At 39.9% G+C, this 21367-nt stretch overlaps 1 long non-coding RNA gene across 3 annotated transcripts in view; it reads right to left on the bottom strand.

The window, feature by feature from the left end:
- Nucleotides 1–18120, bottom strand: part of LOC147022043 (uncharacterized) — a 135098-nt gene extending 116978 nt beyond the window's left edge. For 2 of the 3 annotated variants that reach the window (XR_015060618.1, XR_015060620.1), the window contains exons 1-2: nt 18025–18120; nt 15458–15518 (exon numbers count right to left, since the gene is read on the bottom strand). This is a non-coding gene — a long non-coding RNA (uncharacterized LOC147022043). The remainder of the gene's footprint in view (nt 1–15457; nt 15519–18024) is intronic. The other variant, XR_015060619.1, reaches the window with a different exon arrangement.
- Between the last annotated feature and the right edge of the window lie 3247 nt (nt 18121–21367).

Here is a 21367-nt window from a genome sequence, read left to right as displayed (position 1 = left end):
GTCATGAAAAATTTTTTTGTGGACCTAGATGACCTTCAAAAATTTCATACTGATCAGATGTGGCGTTCTACATATGCAATTATGATGTCAACAAGGGCACCTATGATGTCATATCAAATCACTGATTCCCCATGAGGAGTACTTGCTATGTGCCAAGTTTCAATATTTTCCTGGGTGCGTTTTCAGAGATACAGAGGTCAAAATTTTTCCCGTTTTACCAATATGGCTGTCACACCATGTGACCTGATGTCATAATTATCATTACAACATTCTATATGAGTAGTCGCACCAATGGTGAAAATTGTCTCAATCTGACAAGCCGTTGTGGAGAAAAACACGAAAGTTCTGTGTGGACAAACAAACAAACAGACAAACAGGTAAATAAACATATAAACAAACAAACAAACAGGTAGATAAACATAAACAAACAAACAAGCAGTCATAGACTGGTACTTACGAAATCGTCATCTTGACCTCTGACCTTATCTAATAAAAGCTGTCTCTTGAGAAGGCAGCGACGCAAACCAAGTTTCTACGATGATTCTATACCAAACCATCAAAAATCAAATGTTTTGGATGTTTGACCTCACTGTGACCTTGACCTTTGACCGATTTTGACCAAAATCTAATCAGCGCTAGCCACCACCCTCCTGTATCACGTGGAGTAATGTGATATTGGAAGCTTCTTCCGTTCTCGAGTTATCATTTTTTGGATGTTTGACCTCACTGTGACCTTGACCTTTGACCGATTTTGACCAAAATCTAATCAGCACTAGCCATCAGCCTCCTGAATCACGTGGTGTAATTTGACATTGGTAGCTTCTTCCGTTCTCGAGTTATCTGTACCAAACCATCAAAAATCGAATACTTGACCTCACCGTGACCTTGACATTTGACCGATTTTGACCAAAATCTAATCAGCGCTAGCCATCACCCTCCTGAATCACGTGGTGTAATTTGACATTGGTAGCTTCTTCCGTTCTCGAGTTATCGTGCCTACAAACAAACAAACAAACAAACAAACAGAAATGGAAGGCATCAATATACTTACGAAATCTTTAGATTTCGTAAGTAACAAGCAGTCATAGACTGGTACTAACGAAATCGTCAACTTGACCTCTGACCTTGTCTAATAAAAGCTGTCTCTGGAGAAGGTAGCGACGCAAACCAGAAGTTTCTTCGATGATTCTGTACCAAACCATCAAAAATCGAATGTTTTGGATGTTTGACCTCACTGTGACCTTGACCTTTGACCGATTTTGAACAAAATCTAATCAGCACTAGCCACCACCCTCCTGAATCACATGGTGTAATTTGACATTGGTAGCTTCTTCCGTTCTCGAGTTATGATTTTTTGGATGTTTGACCTCACTGTGACCTTGACCTTTGACCGATTTTGACCAAAATCTAATCAGCGCTAGCTATCACCCCCCTGAATCACGTGGTGTAATTTGACATTGGTCGCTTCTTCCGTTCTCGAGTTATCTGTACCAAACCATCAAAAATCGAATATTTGACCTCACTGTGACCTTGACCTTTGACCGATTTTGACCAAAATCTAATCAGCACTAGCCATCACCCTCCTGAATCACGTGGTGTAATTTGACATTGGTAGCTCCTTTCGTTCTCGAGTTATCGTGCCTACAAACAAACAAACAAACAAACAAACAAACAAACAAATAAACAGAAACGGAAGTCATCAATATACTTACGAAATCTTTAGATTTCGTAAGTAACAAACAGACAAACAGGTATATAAACAGATAAACAAACAAACAGACAAAAAAAAAGGACCCAAATGTAATACCCTTTCCTTTGGCGAGGGTAACAAGCACCACGAATCATGGTGTGTCATAGGTGTTTGTTTTCTGAGATTGTTTCATTGGATTTGTCAATGACAGTCATGAACGAATGCGAGTTGATGGTGGAAGGTGAAAAAGAGTCATCAGAAGATTAGCAACCAGCACCAGTTGCCTCAACCATCCCTTTAATCAAAATGGTAAGATATTATGTAAAGTGCAACATGGTGCCATAAAAGGCATGTAGGCACAGATTTCATTTTCAGGAATTCAAGGGAAGAATTTGATCCACCCTGGTTTTGAGGTCAACTTGGAGATGTGATTTAGACGTTGTCTGGAGACAAGTCCTTGAGCGTTGTTCGGTTGACTTGCCACTTAAAGAGATGTCAGATTTTCAAGACAATCGATCATTCCACAGGGAAAACGTTTGAATGTGTGACATGAGTTTGATTCATTTCCTGGAAGATATCAATTAAAGGCTGGGCAATTAAAGATCAACATAAGAGGTAGATGAGGAATGGATAAAATTTCAGTTGCTGGATGATATATTTATCTTCGAAAATCTGATGATGACAGAAAAATGTACATTATTATTGTTGAAGGAAGGCAGGGCTGTCATTATGGAGTAACTAAGAAATGTTGATGTCACTTTGAGAACCGTTTGTGCTATTTCAGCAGCAGAGAGGGACATTTCAACAGGTTGCTGGATGCCGGCAATACGATGCCAGATGGCAACTCAATTCCAATATAAACTTCCTTTTTATCTCTCGTAAAGCTGGTACTGCAAGTTTCTAGATACGTTTCCAACTCTTTCCCAGTTTGTGGAAACTATGAATGATGCAATAGTGCTGCGGTCAAGGTCATCTTCAGAAATGTTGGATGAATAGATTTTATTATTACTGCCAGACCTCCTGGCTCTGGATAGATACGGATGCAATTCACACACCGTGAGCGCTTAGCTTGGCTAGGAAGAGTCCCGGGATTGGTGCCACTGTAATCAGAGTATCAATCAAAGCCTTCTTACAAACAGACAGAACTACAATCCCTGACTTGCTGAAAGCGATCCAAAATTTAAGAGTCGTCACCAATGAAACCGACCATCATTGACTGCACGCGTGTGCTGAGCAACGGCTTTCTTAAGAGCAAACATGTGAGAAATGATGCAAATTATACACAAAATAATTGAACCAGTGCTTCTTGGAAAGCTGTTTTTGTCTTGTGTTTTAGGCAAGACAGTGACAGGCTGTAAAACCTACACTGGAATATTACCCTCTCATTCATTCATTAAATTAGGTTTTTGCACAACAACCCGATATCCACCATGGAACACACAAATCTAAAATATACAGTGATCTCCAGCTCCAGGAGGAATTTGTACCTACCTCACAAGCAGGATAACGATAATAGGAGGAATTGGTGCACTTTGGCATGAATTACAAGGACATTCGTATATACTGTACATTGGACAAATCAACGCATGATATGGGATTTCCATAGCATCGTGAGCTATGGGAAATTTTGTTACTGAAGGTGGACGGAGGCTGTTTTCATCCCTGTCTGTTTGTTTGTCTGTCTGTCTGTTTATCTGTAAACGGGATATCTCAGAAAGTTGTGGACAGATTCAGATTAAATTTGGTGGAAAGATTGGGTGTGTGATGACGATGAACTGATTAGATTAGATGAAGATCCGGATCCGGCTACTAGAATTTTTAAAGTGATTCTTCACCATTGAGAGATCGGCCAAAAACGATATACAGCACGATATCTCAAAAAGTTGTGTACGGATTCGGATGAAACTTGGTGGACACAATGGGTGTGTGACAAGGAAGAATCGCTTCAATTTTGGTGAAGATCTGGATCTGATAATTTTTGAAGTGATTATTTACCATTGAGAAATGGGGCCAAAAAGGACATGCAGCATGATATCGCAAAAAAGTTGTGGAAGGAAAATGAAAATGGACAAAACTTGGTGGATGAGTTGGTTAGATGACAAGAACAAGGTGATGAGATTTTGTTTCGGGTCAGCAGATCCGGCCTTTCAATGGGATACAAAACATAAACGATTGAGCCTGGTGGAGGTATGTGCTCTACTGGTTGTAGTTTCAAATTAAATTGTCTTCCAGTTTCTTGTCCCATTATCTTCCCTCCATTTCTATGTCTGAGCTTCTCCCCTTCCACTGAGACACTTTTCATTTCACCAAAAGCTCTTCCCTTTTGTGCTGTGGTACATCAGTACGTTCTTGTCTTCCTGTTTCTCCTCTGCCCCACTTTTTCATGTGTTGACCTTTTGGCCCCCTCCCTCTAATCATTCTGCTGTCCATATACGTTTTGATATTTGAGAAAAGAAAAAACAAGCAGTCATAGACCGGTACTTACGAAATTGTCAACTTGACCTCTGACCTTGTCTAATAAAAGCTGTCTCTAGAGAAGGTAGTGACGCAAACCATAAGTTTCTACGATGATTCTGTACCAAACCATCAAAAATCGAATGTTTGACCTCACTGTGACCTTGACCTTTGACACATTTTGACCAAAATCTAAGCAGCGATAGCCATCACCCTCCTGAATCACGTGGTCTAATTTGACGTTGGTAGCTTCTTCCGTTCTCGAGTTATCGTGCCTACAAACAAACACACAAACAAACACACAAACAGACGGAAGTCATCAATATACTTACGAAATCTTTAGATTTCGTAAGTAAAAAGAAGAAACTGCCACCTTTCAAAAAATTTCGACATATCTTTAAAAGTCTGCACTATTTTCCTTCAAATACAAATAACTTTGATATTTTTCCCATGTCAATATTTTTTGCATTGATAGCATTTACTCTAAAAATTGTGTACACATCCCTCCCTAGACAGCGTGGTGATACACTACGTGGCCAAAATATGTAGACACCTGCTCGTCCAACATCTCATTCCAAAACCATGGGCATTAATCTGGAGTTGGTCCCCCGCTTTGCTGCTATAATAGTCTAAGCAATGAACGATTTAGGTTGGACAAAAATGTTATCAAAACTTTCTCACCTGAAATGACTTCATTGGCGATATGTCTTATCAGAAAAAAAAACTCCACCCGAATCCTCCCATGGGAAACCTCGTTTTGACCTCAAATCCAAGATGGCCGACATTGTACAGGTGCAAAACTTAAAATGGACCTAATTTTGGAAAGAAACAACAAAGAAACACTTTTAAGGTGTCATTTTTAACTAATTTGAGGACCCCCATTCGTTTAGTGATACTGATAAGATCGTTAGATATCAAGGTCATATGTCAAGGTCAAGGTCAATGTTAAACTTGACCGAAATTGTATCAAGAGTTATGCCAAAATGATAGTTATTGATAAAATATATTGGTTGTTATTGCCACATGTACCATTAAGATGCTCATTCATTTAGTAATAGTTTTGAGGTGATTGGATATCTAGATCATGTGATAAATTCATGGTCAAGGTCAAATTTGATCCTAATTTGACCCTGAATTTGATCAAAATGATGCAAATCGACTCAAAATAAAGTACATTGGATGTATCATTTTCAATGGACTCTTCCAAGATGTCCATTCACTTATTTGAGATTGGCATCGAGATCATAATCATAGCCAAATTTAACCAAATAAGTAAGAATCCAAACAGATTTTGTGACCTTGCAGTGACATTATTTTGAAACCCGTGTTAAGGTGTCTAATAACAAAGTTTACTATGTCTGATCACTTAAATGATATTGTATGAGTGATCATTTTTTAAAGTCAAATTGCAATGAAAATCCATTGTATTATTATTGAGATCTACATCCTGGTCATCATCATCCTGATTGTCCACATGTGGCACATTCATGCATGTTATTCCCCTGCATTGGCCACAAGCTGGTGTGCACTGTAGTCCATTCTTGTGGCAGGTGCATGTTTTTTTGTCACACTGGCCACCACAATTGCACCGAATTATCTTGAGTCGCTCTGGTGCTGCTGGCTGAGTCATCCTGATAGGCACAAGACCACCGGGAGTGGCTTTCCAACCCCAACCTGCAGAGGCGATATCATTGCCACGCCATCCCTGCACTTGGTGATAAGTCCGATGACTATGAAAGGTGGCTGCGTCACTCGTCGGCGGAAGCTTTTCTGGAGATACATATTGTGTAGAAGTAGCTGCCTTCAATAGGAACTTTGTCACCCTTGCTGTATTGAGGCTGAGTGATGTAGTGCACCCATATATCTCCAGCATGGCATCTTCTCCTGCCTGTTCGATGTCCTGTTTTGATGAAGACTGAGACATAAAAACGGTGGCTGACTTGCTCAGTGCTGCATACTTCGTAAAAACAGTCACTTTGCCGATTCCATATTGGCTTGATGTGGTATCACACCCACTGAAAGCGTGCAGGAAGAGTAGACTTTCCGAGAGGGCAGGATCCAGTTTCTTCTTCAACGTTGTGATGCACACAGTCTGTTTTGCGGTCACCATGTACAGGTTGTCACTGTTATCTGTGGCATCAGCATGATGTATCATCAACTGAAATACATCAGAATCTTCTGCGACAACGGCTGTTTGACTGTTCTTCGCAGACAAACATGCGAGCATACAGATCTTGTAGTCAGCATCCCCTTCTGCATGCTCAACGGTGATGTTGTTGATAATCGTGACCTCTAATGGTTCCGAAAATTTCAGTAAATGAACGGGAGTCTTCAAATTAGTTAAAAAATGACACCTTAAAAGTGTTTCTATGTTGTTTCTTTCCAAAATTAGGTCCATTTTAAGTTTTGCACCTGTACAATGTTGGCCATCTTGGATTTGAGGTCAAAACGAGGTTTCCCATGGGCAGATTCGGGTGGGGTTTTTTTTTCTGATGAGACATACCACCAATGAAGACATTTCAGGTGAAAAAGCTTTGATAACATTTTTGTCCAACCTCTATGGATCATGATCCGTTCGTTGCTGTGCCTATAACAGCCTCCACTCTTCTGGGAAGGCTTTCCACAAGTTGTTGAAACAGTGTTGCAGGGATTTACATCCATTCAGCCACAAGAGCATTATTGAGGTCGGGCACTGATTTTGGGTGATTAGGTCTGGCTCGCAGTCAGCATTTCAATTCATCCCAAAGGTGTTCAATGGGGTTGAGGTCAGGGCTCTGTGCAGGCCAGTCAAGTTCTTCCACACCGATATCAACAAACCATTTCTGTATGGACCTCGCTTTGTGCACGGGGGCATTCTCATGCTGAAACAGGAAAGGACCTTCCCCAAACTGTTGCAGCAAAGTTGGAAGAATCGTCTAAAATATCATTGTATGCTGTAGCATTAAGATTTCCCTTCAGTGGAACTAAGGAGCCTAGCCCAAACTATGAAAAACAGCCCCAGATCAAATTATTCCTCCTCCACCAAACTTTACAGTTGGCACTCTGCATTCGGGCAGGTAGCATTCTCCTGGCATCTTCCAAACCCAGATTCGTCCGTCAGATTGCGAGATGGTGAAGCATGATTCATCACTCCAGAGAACGTGTTTCCACTGCTCCACATTCCAATGGCGGTGAGCTTTACACCACTCCAGCCGACACTTGGCATTGCACATAGTGATCTTAGGCTTGAGTGTGGCTGCTTGGCCATGGAAACCCATTTCATGAAGCTCTCGATGAACAGTGCTTGTGCTGACGTTGCCTCCAAAAGCAGTTTTGAACTCAGTAGTTGGTGTTGCAACCGACGACAGACAATTTTTCCGTGCGACGCACTTCACCACTCCACGGTTCCGTTCTGTGAGCTTGTGTGGCCTACCACATAAAGGCTGAGCTGTTGTTGCTCCTAGATGTTTCCACTTCACAATTACAGCACTTACAGTTGACCAGGGCAGTTCTAGTAGGGTAGAAATTTGATGAACTGACTTGTTGGAAAGGTGGCATCCTATGACGGTGCCACATTGAAAGTCACTGAGCTCTTCAGTACGTGCCATTCCACTGCCAATATTTGTCTATGGAGATTGCATGGCTGTGTGCTTGATTTTATACACCTGTCAGTAATAGGTGTGGCTGAAACAGTCAGATTCACTAATTAGAAGGGGTGTCTGCATGCTTTTGGCCATGTAGTGGGTGACACAATTGGGGAATATGGTCCCTGAGCTATCTCTATTCATTGGAAAATTGCATTGGGGTATATCTTTGGGAGAGTGGCTTGGTGGTGGAATGGGTGGTCTCATTTTTGCTTCACTGATGTGAATTTGATTTCTTTGGCTTGTCATGGTGGAAATGTCAACACCCTGCGACTGATTAGTGACCGGTCCAAGAACTTTAGTTCTCAGCCACGAGAAATAGAAGAAGTAGAACAACACCCACAACGATAACTACAGAGAGTTCAAACAACACTTTACCCCACGCAGTGTTCAAGTGTATAATTAAATTTAAATTAAATAATGATTTTAAAGGTCGGAAGTTTAGTGCCGTTGATGCAGTCTTTCATGCCATCTTATTTAACATGTCCAAGCACTGCAAAACTGGAGGGGTTTGGAAGGAATAATATGGTGATTTGTGTTTCCCAATGTTAAAGTATGTAATTTAACTTAAATAAAATAAAGATGGTAAAGGTCACATAAAAATTATTCTGGAAGTTTATCGCCATTGACACAGTGCCATTTACACCATCCTATTTAACACGTTACATTAGCTCTTCGTGCCTGTTGTTTGTGTCCTTTATAATGTCTTTAAAAACTGTAAGTTTCCTCTTTGAAATTATTTTTTTTCAATTGTGTTTGACTCCCAGGTCGGCAGGCAGAGTACAAGTATTATCTCACTCCTCTCTGCTCTTGTGTGATCAGGACAAATTCAGAGCCAAAGTACTGTTAACCTGCAGGTTTGTTTTTTGATTCATTTTCCAATCGCATTCAAAATATAAACTGATTATATTAAACTGATTATATTCGATTATAAACTGACGTTTGTGGGGGGATGGATAGATGGACGGACGGACAGAAGTGAACCAATTGCTTAACCCCACTTTTCGCTTTGCGTGTGCGAGATAACGACAGCTCTGACCTATCATTTATGTGGTTGGTTCCGACAGAGCCTTGGTTCTGTTGAAACAGTCTTTTTAGTCAGATTAACCGACAGATTGCCATCCCGAACCAAGATACTCCACTGAGGATGCAGGTATCTGGAATTTAGCCAGGATGCCGGCGATAATGCTTCAGCCACATTTGGCTCGGCGGCCGTAGGGTCTAAAAAATCTACGGCTACTAGCAATTATAGGGCGGCCGCAGTATTTCCACGGTCTCACAATGTAGCAGTCACATAAGTTTTTATTTTTTGGGTAGCCACACGGGGTATTTAGAAATTGTGGAGACCGAAAACGTGGGGGTGCCATACTGTCTTTGATTTGATGTCGCGCAGTGACCTTAGGGCGTCCGGGTGGTGGCCATAGAATTTTCAAGGCAGACGCAAGGTAGCCTCAAGGTGCCCGCAAGGCGACCGCAGGAGGGCCCTAAGGCGAACGTGGAAATAGTGCGGCCGCCGTAATTTTTTGGGGGTTGGCAAAATTCATTTTTCATTGATAAGAGCCTACGGAAAAAGCACGAATAACGCAAGCTCACCGTACGCCCTACGTACGGTCGACGTGGAACACATCTACGTCATGGCTATGGCTTGTCGAATTGCTACGGCCAACCTAGAAATGAAAAAAAGTTATAACTCCGCGCTTTAATTCCATGGAGACCCCTACAGCCTGTAAAAGATAGCCATACGGCGTAGGGCCACCCTGAGGCCACCTCAGAAACTCTGCGGCCGCCGCACATTTCTGTCAATTCAGGGGGGGGGTACGGCCGCCGTATCCTAGCCATAGAGCAAATGTGACTCATGCTTAAGTCACCAACTCTGCAAAAGACACCATGGGATCTTTAATGTCCAAAAACTAATACTAGCAGATGGGACACTGCTTAATGTCTGTCCGAGGGATGGTGCACACATATCGCTCCCTCGCCCTGCATGCTTCCTACTAAGGTGACAGTTTGTAGCTGGACCGAGATTCAATTCCAGACAAGACAGCTCAAAGGTGAATGTGCATATACCAAAAGCTATCCTGCCAGCACAGCCGTTTGAAATTTTTGAAAGTATCAATGAGAACGTTGATGACCTTTTCGGAGCACCCCGAAGCTCTGTCGTCAAACAGAATGAGCCTCGACCACCACTGTAATGACATCTCATTTTGGATCGAGTAAATCATACTTCAGACTGACAGGATGGCCTAGGTCCTAGGAGGTACGCACACTTGCCTCGAAGCTGTCTATAGCTTGTGTTCGAATCTCAGCCCAGGTATAAAGTGTCATCTTTGTGTTTCATGGGCAGGGTGGTTCATTAATGTGTGTGTCGTCCCTCGGATGGACACTACTCTGGGTATCCTGTCTCCTGGCATTAGTTGGTGGACGATAAAGAACCCACGTTATCCTCGCAAAGAGTAGGTGAGATATCACCAGCATTCTGGCCAAATTTCAAATTCGTATCCTAAATATTGCTGGGAAGACAATGACAAATCACTCAGGAAAACGCTTGCCAAGAAACTGCTTTAGCAACACCAACACTCTGTGAATAGTCATGCACATGGCGGCCACAATGTATTGTCACCCCTTGTAAAAATTGACATTGTTTTTGTGCGTAGTGTGAATTTGTATCCTTTTCCCCTTTTCTTCAGATTGAGTGTAACCATGCACTGATGACCTTCAGCAATTAGTGAGACTTGATTTTAATCGGATCACCCCACAGATGCTCCGGAAAATATCCCACAGAACATGGCGTAAAATGATTCTCTGTAAGGACAATGGAGCACACACTGATCCACTGGACACTTAAGGCTTGTGTCTTTTGATGTAAAAAGTGTAATAAAGTAAAAGACCCCTGCAATGTATGTGGTATAACTGGTAGAACCCCACAGTGTTGTCAGATAATGTGATAAAACGCAATGCCACAATTTTTTTTACAAGGGGTGACAAGACGTTGTGGACACACTGTACATTAGAATCATCAGAAGAGAAATCATTCTTCAATCATCTAGGTTATTATATTCGCAGATTGAGCCTACGTAGCCCAAGGAACATTGGAATCTGGGAGTTCCACGGTATTACCCCCATTGAAACCGCAAATAAGACATAAATTGACATGCAGTGTCGGCATCCGGTCGCACAAGAATTGAACTTGCTCAGAGATTATTTTTTTTTCAACATTTGCTCCCGACGAATGTAATGGTTTTGATTACATTCGCTATAAGCAGTGATGGCATTTTTCAAATTGTTTGCCTCTGATTGCTTTTGTTTTGAAGATGAATCCCAGCGCTGAAGAATTGCTGCAGACGATGCAATTTCTGGTTCATAATTCAATGCTCGAACTTCTCATGCAGTTTGTACAATTATTCTGCTCTTACCTTCTTTATTTTTTATTTTTGTTATTTTTTACAATCTTATATCTCCATGCTTCCCATAAGATGAATGGCTCTTTCCACTCCATCTTCCCGTTTCTCCTGCGCTTCGTTACATTTTGATGCACAAGGGAAAACAAAAGTCTTTTTAAAATCAATTTCATGCACACACATGTTCGTAATATCATGTCTCTGTCGCTTCACGTTAATATCCTGTAGCTGCTGGAAAATCTGCGAGCAATTTTCTGCTCCCCCCACCAGCATGAAGGTATCGCTACCGTGGCATGTACGGCAAGCAATGTGACGACTTCTAAAAACCAGAGAGTTTTCGATTTCAAAGTAGAGATTAGGGGCTGTCAGTTGTATTTTTAGGAATGATTTTTAAAGGTTCCATTGAATATGTGTTTTCAATATAGTCTCTCGCTTAGAGGTATGCACACTCACCTATCATCCTTGTGTTTTGCAGGTAGGGTGATTCATAAATGTGTTCCATTCCTCGAATGGATGTTAAAATGAGTGTCCCATTTGCCATCATTCGTCGGTGGAGGTTAAAGATCCCATTGGTGGATGGTGGACGTGGTCCAAATTATGGCTATCTTCTTATCGGGACGGTCGGGGAACGATTTTGGCTGAAGTCATTCACGAACCGGCTGAACTTTGTAAGACATTCAACTGAAGGTGTAAGGAATTTAGAATCGATTCGTTTGCAATGAGACTAAGGGCTCAGAGGAAGGAAGTCTCCAGTGGTGGTGTACGAGTTACAAAAGGTGGTGGAGAGAGCATCGGAGTGGAACTTAAGAGTTGGCAGTTGTGACATCTGCTTGTCTCATTATCGCTGTGAATGTGGTTGGATTGATGGTGAGTTGTGTTTTTTTTTTAGTGTTAGGTTCACCCTCATAGTGTGTGCCTTCATTCGGAAAGGGAAAATGATTGGGTGAGCTAGTTTTTGATGTCCTGTAAACGTTAACCCGGGTGTGGCAAGACAGTTCATTTCTGACCTGCTCCTGGCCCCGGTGGACCGAGCGGTCGTGTAATTGGAACCAAAACCATGATGAACTTTGTTTCTACCTGAATATTTTTTCCAGAATTTTAATAAAAAACAGTGAACCATTCATCATTCAAGATAATTCCACCATCCATCCCCCCTCCCCTTCATTACTCTTTTTGTGGAATTCAAACTTGCACAGTACTTCTTGTGCTGGTGTATTCGTCCTTTTTCTTAATGAAAGTTCCCTTTGTTCTGAAAACAGGGAACTATGGCAGGGTGATATGGACTATGAAACGATACTGTGTTTTTCCTTCCATCTTTCTGGATTACCATATGCCTGGGCCTGCTCCAATGACGGGCCCTGGGCTTTCAAGTACAAGGGCATGTCAACACACTTACATCACCTGCAGAGGTATGGGTACTGTCATGGGAGGAGTTGAGAGCTTACAAATTTGAGATGATGTGGTGCTGTAACTTCTCAATGCTGATGGTTCACAGTGAACCTCGTGTTTCTTTCCATGTGTGGTTCTGATAGACAACGAGTCAATAAATCGTTTCCAGAGATGGACTGCAGTCTCTGTTCATGTCTTTATGAACTTGATGTCACTTACTTCATACTTTACTCTTTTGTTTAACAATGCTTCTCTCTCTTCTAGTTTCACTTTGACAATCTCATAAGTAACTACAAGGGCACTAAGTTTAGAGCATACCTCCGCCAGGTTGATTAGTTTAGGTTTTGTATTCTAGTGATTGACTGGATCTGGATTCTGACACGAACTAAAATCTAATCGGTTGTTCTTGTTACCTAACCAACTCATCCATTAGGTTTCGGCTGAACCTGTCTGCAACTTTTTGAGATATTGTGCTGTATATCGTTTTAGTCCAAACACTCAATGGTGAAGAATCACTTAAAAAAAATTCTCGGATCAGGATCTGGATCTTCAGCAAAATCGAATCATTTCGTCCGTGTCGCATTCCAAAGCTCTTTTGTCCAAATCCTTAAACAACTTTTTGAGATATTTTCTTCACAAACAAACAAAGGGACAAGCCGGTAGGCGACGAGGGATTCGCTAGGATCGAAGCGCTGGATACGATGCTTTTCATTCTGACCGATCCACCGACGAAGATTCATTGCCAACACGTATTGGTTCACATACAATTGTTCCTCTGCCTGGCAAGATTTTTCCTCTTGCGTATTTTACCCACTGGTACTCCTCATAAAAAATGACGGTAAATAGACACCCGATTTTTGAAGGACTACCATTTAAAAATAATCGGTTTGCTGGTTTGTGCTGTGGAGCCTCACGTTGCAGACACACACACACACACACACACACACACACACACACACACACACACACACACACACACACACACACACACACACACACACACACACACACACACACACACACACACACACACACACACACACATACACACACGGAAAACCCGATAAACTTCTCTCAATGCTCTTGTTTGGCCACACCTGAGCCACACAATATTTTTCATAAGCCACGCCCACTTTCCTACGCCACTCCCACTTTAAATAATAAATAATTGGAGGAGGTGTGTGGGTCGTGGAATCGTTTTCGGTAAATAATAAATAATAAATTGGAGGTGGTGTGTGGGTCGTGGAATCGTTTTCAGTAAATAAATAAATAATTGAAGGTGGTGTGTGGGTCGTGGAATCGTTTTCAGTAAATAAATAAATAATTGAAGGTGGTGTGTGGATCATGGAATTGTTTTTCGGTAAATAAATAAATAATTGGAGGTGGTGTGTGGGTCGTGGAATCGTTTACAGTAAATAAATAAATAATTGAAGGTGGTGTGGATCGTGGAATCGTTTTCGGTAAATAAATAAATAATTGAAGGTGGTGTGTGGATCGTGGAATCGTTTTTCGGTAAATAAATAAATAATTGGAGGTGGTGTGTGGGTCGTGGAATCGTTTTCAGTAAATAAATAAATAATTAAAGGTGGTGTGTGGATCGTGGAATCGTTTTTGGTAAATAAATAAATAATTGAAGGTGGTGTGGGTCGTGGAGTCGTTTTCAGCAAATAAATAAATAATTGGAGGTGTGGTGTGGATCGTGGAATAATTTTTAGTAAATAAATAAATAATTGAAGGTGGTGTGTGGATCATGGAATTGTTTTCAGAAAATAAATAAATAATTGGAGGTGGTGTGTGGGTGGGGAATCGTTTTCGGTAAATAAATAAACATATTATTAGAAATCCACAAAGACAGAAATGCTGGTGATTCCATTTATTTTGGATCCTTTTCACTTTGGTCAATAACGTTTGGATCGAGGAGAGATCAAAGGTGGAACGACGGTGTAGTTCCTTACAAACACTGTATATACACTTTAAATGACGGCAAATAGACACCCGATTTTTGAAGGACTACCATTTGAAAAATAAAACCTCAATCAAAAATCGGCTCGAGTAAAATTTTCTAAATATCTCGGTGTTTAATTCCTAAGTCTCGTTTCTCTACATTCAAAACTGAAGGACAAGTATTGAAAATACTGTACGCGGTTTTTCGGCTGTTGCACCGCAACGGGTGGTTGCTAGGCAACGAAATTCAAACGCGCACATTCCCAGTATATATTCCACCTCTTGGCAAAGTTTCATCGAAATCGGTTCGCTGGTTCGTGCTGTGGAGCCTCGCGTTGCAGACACACACACACACACACACACACACACACACACACACACACACACACACACACACACACACACACACACACACACACACACACACACACACACACACACACACACAGAAAACCCGACAATAAGGGATATCTAGCATATATAGCGAATCCAATAGACAGACAGGAGTGAAAACACAACCTCCATCCACCTTCAGTGGTGGAAGGAAAGAGCAATTACTTATTTGTACAACATCTATTATGCCAGCTGGCAATTATTGCAAAAGTATACTGATGTCTCCTAATGTTCTTGTCCTACATGTGACATACTTGCATGCTCATTCATGAGCCATTGACGTTGTAAAAAATATATACGGTTTATAAATAAACAACTCACAGCACAATATTCCTCTTCTCTTTAGTGTGCCCACTACTCCAGGCTCCCCTACTCCCGATACTGGAACCGATCTTTTCTTATTTTCCTTTCCAGTGTCCCTATCAACGAGTGCCCCATTAAATGTGGACAGATGAAGATATAACCTGAGTGCAAAATAAAAAAAAAAATCAAACTTTTAGGGTAATGGAAGTAATTCAGCACAGGTACAGGTGTACAGATCGAAAATGAAAAGCATGGTGTGAGACCTTGCACAAGTTCTCCATGTAGTCATGGATCCTGCAAAGTCCTGCAGTGGCTGAAAACTTCCTGAAAACATATGTGGAGGGAGAAGTTCGTTTTTAGAAGCATGACAGAGATGTTTAATTACAGGTAATGTAACACAGAATCAAAATAGTGTTAACCAGAAGGGCACTGAGGAGAGCGCATACCTCCGCCACGTAATGCCTGATCCACGAGAACATATCGGGCCCAATACAATTTTGAAATATCATGCTATACAGTACTAGATCGTTTTTGGCACGATCTCTCAATGGTGAAGAATCACTTCAAAAATGAAATAATTGTCGTATCCAGATCCAGATTCGGATCTTCACCAAAATTGAATCAATTTGTCGTGGCCACACACCCAACCTGTCCACCAAGTTTCATCCAAATCCGTCCAAACTTTTTGAGATATCCTGCACACAAACAGACAAACAATCAGTATGGGGTGAAAACGTAACCTCTTTCATCTTTGGGGGGTGGAGGTAACAAGCAGTCCGTTTCGAATAACAGCGGATTTTTGAAACCTGATGTGTGCATCTTAAATAAGAATAGCTTCAGTCGTGGAATTCCAGAGTGGAAAGTCCATAATTTTGTCACTACCTGTTCTATTTAACAATCAGAGGAAGTTCTACCCAAACTAGTTTACAACACCCTCAATGTGGCTACCAACCGAACTTTGATAGATAACGCAATGGTGGTTTTATCAATTCTTGAGGACACTTCAAAATAATGTGTTCTAAATTAGAGACTATACTCAGCCCACGGTATTGTGCTCCATATTGAGGTGGATCTGTGAAATGAATTTGATTCGAAGGACAGAGAACTATAGATTTTGCATACGTGGCTCAGAAATAATTAATTTAACCATTGCATTGTCAAAGTAATTCATGCTGATCATTGAAAGGTTCCTTGTCTGTGAAATCAGAGTCATTACCCCTAACAGCGCGCACACTGTCGAGCTGTTTCCCAAATTGTTGCATGAAACTCGCGTCCTGTGTCATGTTGGACAAAGTTGGTTGGTAAATGCAATCATACATGTCGTGCAGCATATGTTATGTGTCATGGAACAGTCTGACATATTATGTTTCAACCACGACATGTTTGCACCTTTCATCAATTGGAAAACTCCAGAAACACCATTGGCCAATTATAAAAAGGTACAGGGGGTGGGGATCAGATGCGTGAGAGTTCAAGCAGCGGATATATCTTTGTAAAATATGCGAATGTATGCAATCTGTGTTTTATATTACTGAATACAACAGACGTTTACACAACCCCAAGAGACAATGCTCTCCACAACATGTTCACCAATGTACCCCAATAATGAACACTGTATTCCTTGGTGCCAGAAGTATTTGTGGGAATGATATTATCAAACCTGTTTAAATGTCAGAGCTCCTTGCCTGAAGCTTTTCTCATACAAATATACGATGTCGTGATTATTCACTTTCAGTATGCTGGCTAAGATGAGGATGCTTAAACCAGAACAAGGAAAATCACACTCACATTAACAATGCAATGACTTGTTGTCGAGATGTTTTGGGAATTCGTGCCATGGTGAAAGTTGTTCTGGGTTACACCGCTACGAGTTAGTTTTTGGATCAACACTTTGCCTTCCACAGCCATATACACACATCTACACGAGTATATACATACAAATACATACGTGTATCTATCCATCCATCCATCCATCCATCCATCAGAACTATACTCTGTGTAGAGCGTTGGTGTTGCCAAAGCAGTCTCCTGGGCTATTGGACACAATCCTGGACAGGTCGCCACTTTGACACAGTATACCAGCAAGCTGGCACTCATTTTGCCGACCTCGGAAGGATGACAGGCTGAGTCAACCCCACCTGGTATTAATTCAACAGCTGAGCGGGATTTCAACTCAGGACCCAAGGATCCCAAGCCCGCCACCCTAAGGCCTAAGTCACATTTGCCACGGCGGCTGTAGGGTCTACAAAATCTACGGCCACTAGCAATTATAGGGCGGCCGCAGTATTTCCACAGTCACACAATGTAGCAGTCACACGTTTTTATTTTGCGGGGAGCCGCACGGGGTATTTATAAATTGTGGAGACCGAAAACGTGGGGGTGCCGTACGGTCTTTGATTTGATGTCGCACGGTGACCTTCGGGCGTTCCTGCGGCGGCCATAGAATTTTCAAGGCAGATGCAAGGTGCCCGCAAGGCGACCGCAGGGGGCCCTAAGGCGAACGTACGGCCAGACGGACGGTAACGAGTGGGTTCTTTTTTTAACCAGTATTTTTGTTTCGGCTCGTCGAATTGCTACGGCGAACGTAGAAATGAAAAAGTTATAACTCCGCGTTATAATTCCACGGCGACCCCTACGGCCTGTAAAATATAGCCAACCGGCGTCGGGCCACCCTGAGGCCACCTCAGAAACTCTGCGGCCGCCGCACGTTTCTGTAAATTCAGAGGGTGTACAGCCGCAGTATCTTCGCCGTAGAACAAATGTGACTTCGGCCTAACGGGATGGGTCAAGGACACAATGTGAATCCAAGAAAGTAATGTCCATTTCTTACCGAATGAGCAACGGGAATAGGTCCGCGAAACGCTGCGCACACAAACAGGAAGGCACCGTTAATTAAACAAGGACAAATGTGTCCACGAGCAGCGTCAGTAGGGTAAGAATACTGATTCTGGCTCACTTTTCCCCATGTAAATGAATGGGGGATTTTCAGCGATTCATATTTTTTTTCCCTAAAAATAAACCCCCCTTTTTATCCCAAGGTATATTTATTTGTCTCCCCTTTTAACCTGGAGGTTGAACCTCATTGAATTGAACAGCTCACTCATTGAACCTATAAAGATTTGTTCATTCTCAAATTCCTTCAATAGTTTAATTTTCTTTGCACAATAATCCCCATCTAAAATATTGACAAACAAAACATTTGAATCTTTATATTTTTTAAGATACCCCATTTGTGCCATTACGAAATGATAAACTTCTCTTAATGCTCTTGTTTGACCACCTCCTGAGCCACATATCATTTTGAGATTATAGTAAATTGTTTTTTCATTGTTCAATTGATAACCATCAAAGTTTTCAGTCCATTCAAGGATATTCATTTTTTTCTTTACATCCTCTAACTTACTAGTTTTTAAATTAATTCGCTTATTTGTTTTATTTACCTTTGTTTTAGTTATTTTTTCAATAAGACTTATTTGATATTTTTCACATTCATTATGTTTTCCATTTATATACCAAGACTGAGATTTTCTCCACTCTTTAGTTTGATTAATACTTGGTTTAACCATTTATATATTGTGAAAAACGCGGCGGTAGCCCTTAAAAAACCCTAACCCATCTTCCCATCATTAAAACATAATCTATTTTATACACTCTATCATACAATATCCATATGGAACACAATCTATTCCATTATCTAAAATAAATCTCTTATCATCAAAGGCTCCTAATGCCTTTTTATTTACTTCTTCACTATATATGTTATGTTTATAACTTCTTATTGTATTCATTTTCCTATATTCTTCTTTCTTATTCATCAAACAATTATAATAATTTCTAAAAGTTATTGATTTCTTTATTACATATTTCTTTATTCCCTTTAACCTCTTATCAATCTGTTCACCATACTTATAAGCATATGCCTTTGCTCTCAATCCAATAAACTCACTCATTACTTTTCCACCCAACTCATCCTTAAACTTACCAATAACCTTTTCATTCTTTTTGGAAAATAACTCACTCTTCTTGCTGAAATTACTTGTATCATATACTCCAATATTTTTCTTCATATCTTCATAAACATCATCAGTTTTTATATCTAGGATAAAACTATCAGTATCCATATACAACAATGAAACATTTTCACCATACTCTTTCTTTAAGTCATTATACAAATAATCATACATCAATATCTTTGATAAATCAAGAACTGCTGTTCCAATATAAATTGGTTTATCCATTACAATACTTTCCTTTTTCATATGAATTGCAGAAAAGTTCTCTGAAAAAACCTCTTCTCTCTCAAAACTTGGTTTATTTATCAATCTCGAAGCTTCTTTCCAAGATGTTGCGAATCTAATGTTTTGCCTGTTTCTAACATTTTCCATAGTCTTTCCAAATACAGCATTATTCATTAATTTATAAAAGTCCCCTTCAAATTTTACTTTTGTATTTGCTCTCATATCTGTATTAAATTGAATATACTTTTTCACCCAAGGACTTTGTTTAAATTTTAAAACTCTATGAATTTTAGCTACTCTCAATCCTTCTCTCAAAAACTGTTTTAAGCTTCTCTGATGTAAAACATATCCCTCTTTATCATAGAATGTTGTTAATAACTTTTCTGTTGATTTGCCTTTAATATTAAAACTTTTATGATAATCACTTAACCATTCTTTCTTTGGAGTTTCTTTCTCACATGCAAAAGGAAGATCTTTGTGCTTATTATGAAGATCACTCGGGTACCTCAAATCAACTTCAAAATAATAACCTTCTTCTTCGTCATTCAATTCCTCTTGAGAAGAAATAACAATATTCATCAAAGCCTTTTCATAATCCTTTTCTTCCACCCACTCTAATTTACCATAAGGCAGAGATTGAGACATTGCCCATCCATACAAATTATTAGCATCAAAATACATCAAATAATTACTATCTTTTTCACTATCATAATTTGGAAGATATTTATTATTTGCTTTAGCATATCTTTTTGAACATACTTGTGATATTCCACCTCTCTTGGACTTCTCAATCATCAAAAGCATATCCACATCACTGATTAAATCTATATCTTGTTTTGTCATTTTCAACATTGCACTCCAAGCTAAACCAGGAGCTGTGAAATAGTGGGCAGGGTCTAATCCATAACAATTTTTATTATGACAGAGTGTTCTAAAAGCCTCAAACACATCAGCTAACAATAAAACATCTGTTTTTAGACATAAATCGTGATATTCTCCAAGGTTCTTTATCTTAAATATTTTCCATATTTCTTGTGCGTGTTTATATTCCTTATCACTTATCTCTTCTTCATAAAGGTTATTATAGAAACTTTCTTTTGAAGGAAGTTGTGTTTCTTTAAATCTCATAAATGAATCCATATAATCATAAGGATAAATTCCCTTACTTGTAAGAATTTTCTCTTTACTTTGAATTTCATTCCTTGTTTGAATTTCCTCTCTCGTAAGAATTCCTTCTTTAATCAGAATTTCATCTTTAATCTGAATTTCCTCTTTAGTTCGAATTTTCTTTATAATTAGAATTTCATCTTCAGTTAGAATTTCTTCATTAATTAGAGTTTCCTCTTTACTTTGAATTCTCTCTTTAATCTGAATTTCCTCTTTAGTGAGAATTTCCTCTTTTGGAAAGAATGAATTAAGATTTGGAAAAGAGTCCGTGGAGCTTACATTTGATGCGAGGTAGGCTAGTGGTGTTCCCATAAACTTGTAAGAATCTAAAAACCTAATACGAGTTAAAGGTTTTGTGAATATCATTTTTGAAAATGAAATATACTTTTGACTTGTGTTTGTTATAGCAGAAATATTCCCTGGTGTTTTTGAAAGTTCATTTATAAATAGATGTGTATCATAGTTGGCACTGTTGTGAAGAAAGACTGGAATAAAAGAAGGTAATTTATAATTAAGATTACAACAGGAATGAGCGGGACCTCTATATTTACCAGTAAGATGACAATGGTCTCTAACTTTAGACTCCTTAATTTCCCCCTCACAAATATGACAGATATTGTTCATTCTAAATTCTAATTTTTCTTCTTTGGTTAATTTCATCGGTTCATTTGTTTCTTTCATTAATTTAGTGAGTCTTATACAATCCTTTTCTAATCGTTTTACAAACTCTTGTGAAGCATTTTTTCCACGATAATGTTCAAGTTTGTT

Source organism: Eptatretus burgeri, chromosome 8 (assembly GCF_056783735.1).
Source record: "Eptatretus burgeri isolate ZD-2024b chromosome 8, Ebu_testis_v1, whole genome shotgun sequence".
In the NCBI taxonomy this organism is placed as follows: domain Eukaryota; kingdom Metazoa; phylum Chordata; class Myxini; order Myxiniformes; family Myxinidae; genus Eptatretus; species Eptatretus burgeri.
This window is presented reverse-complemented; position numbering and strand designations above follow the sequence as displayed.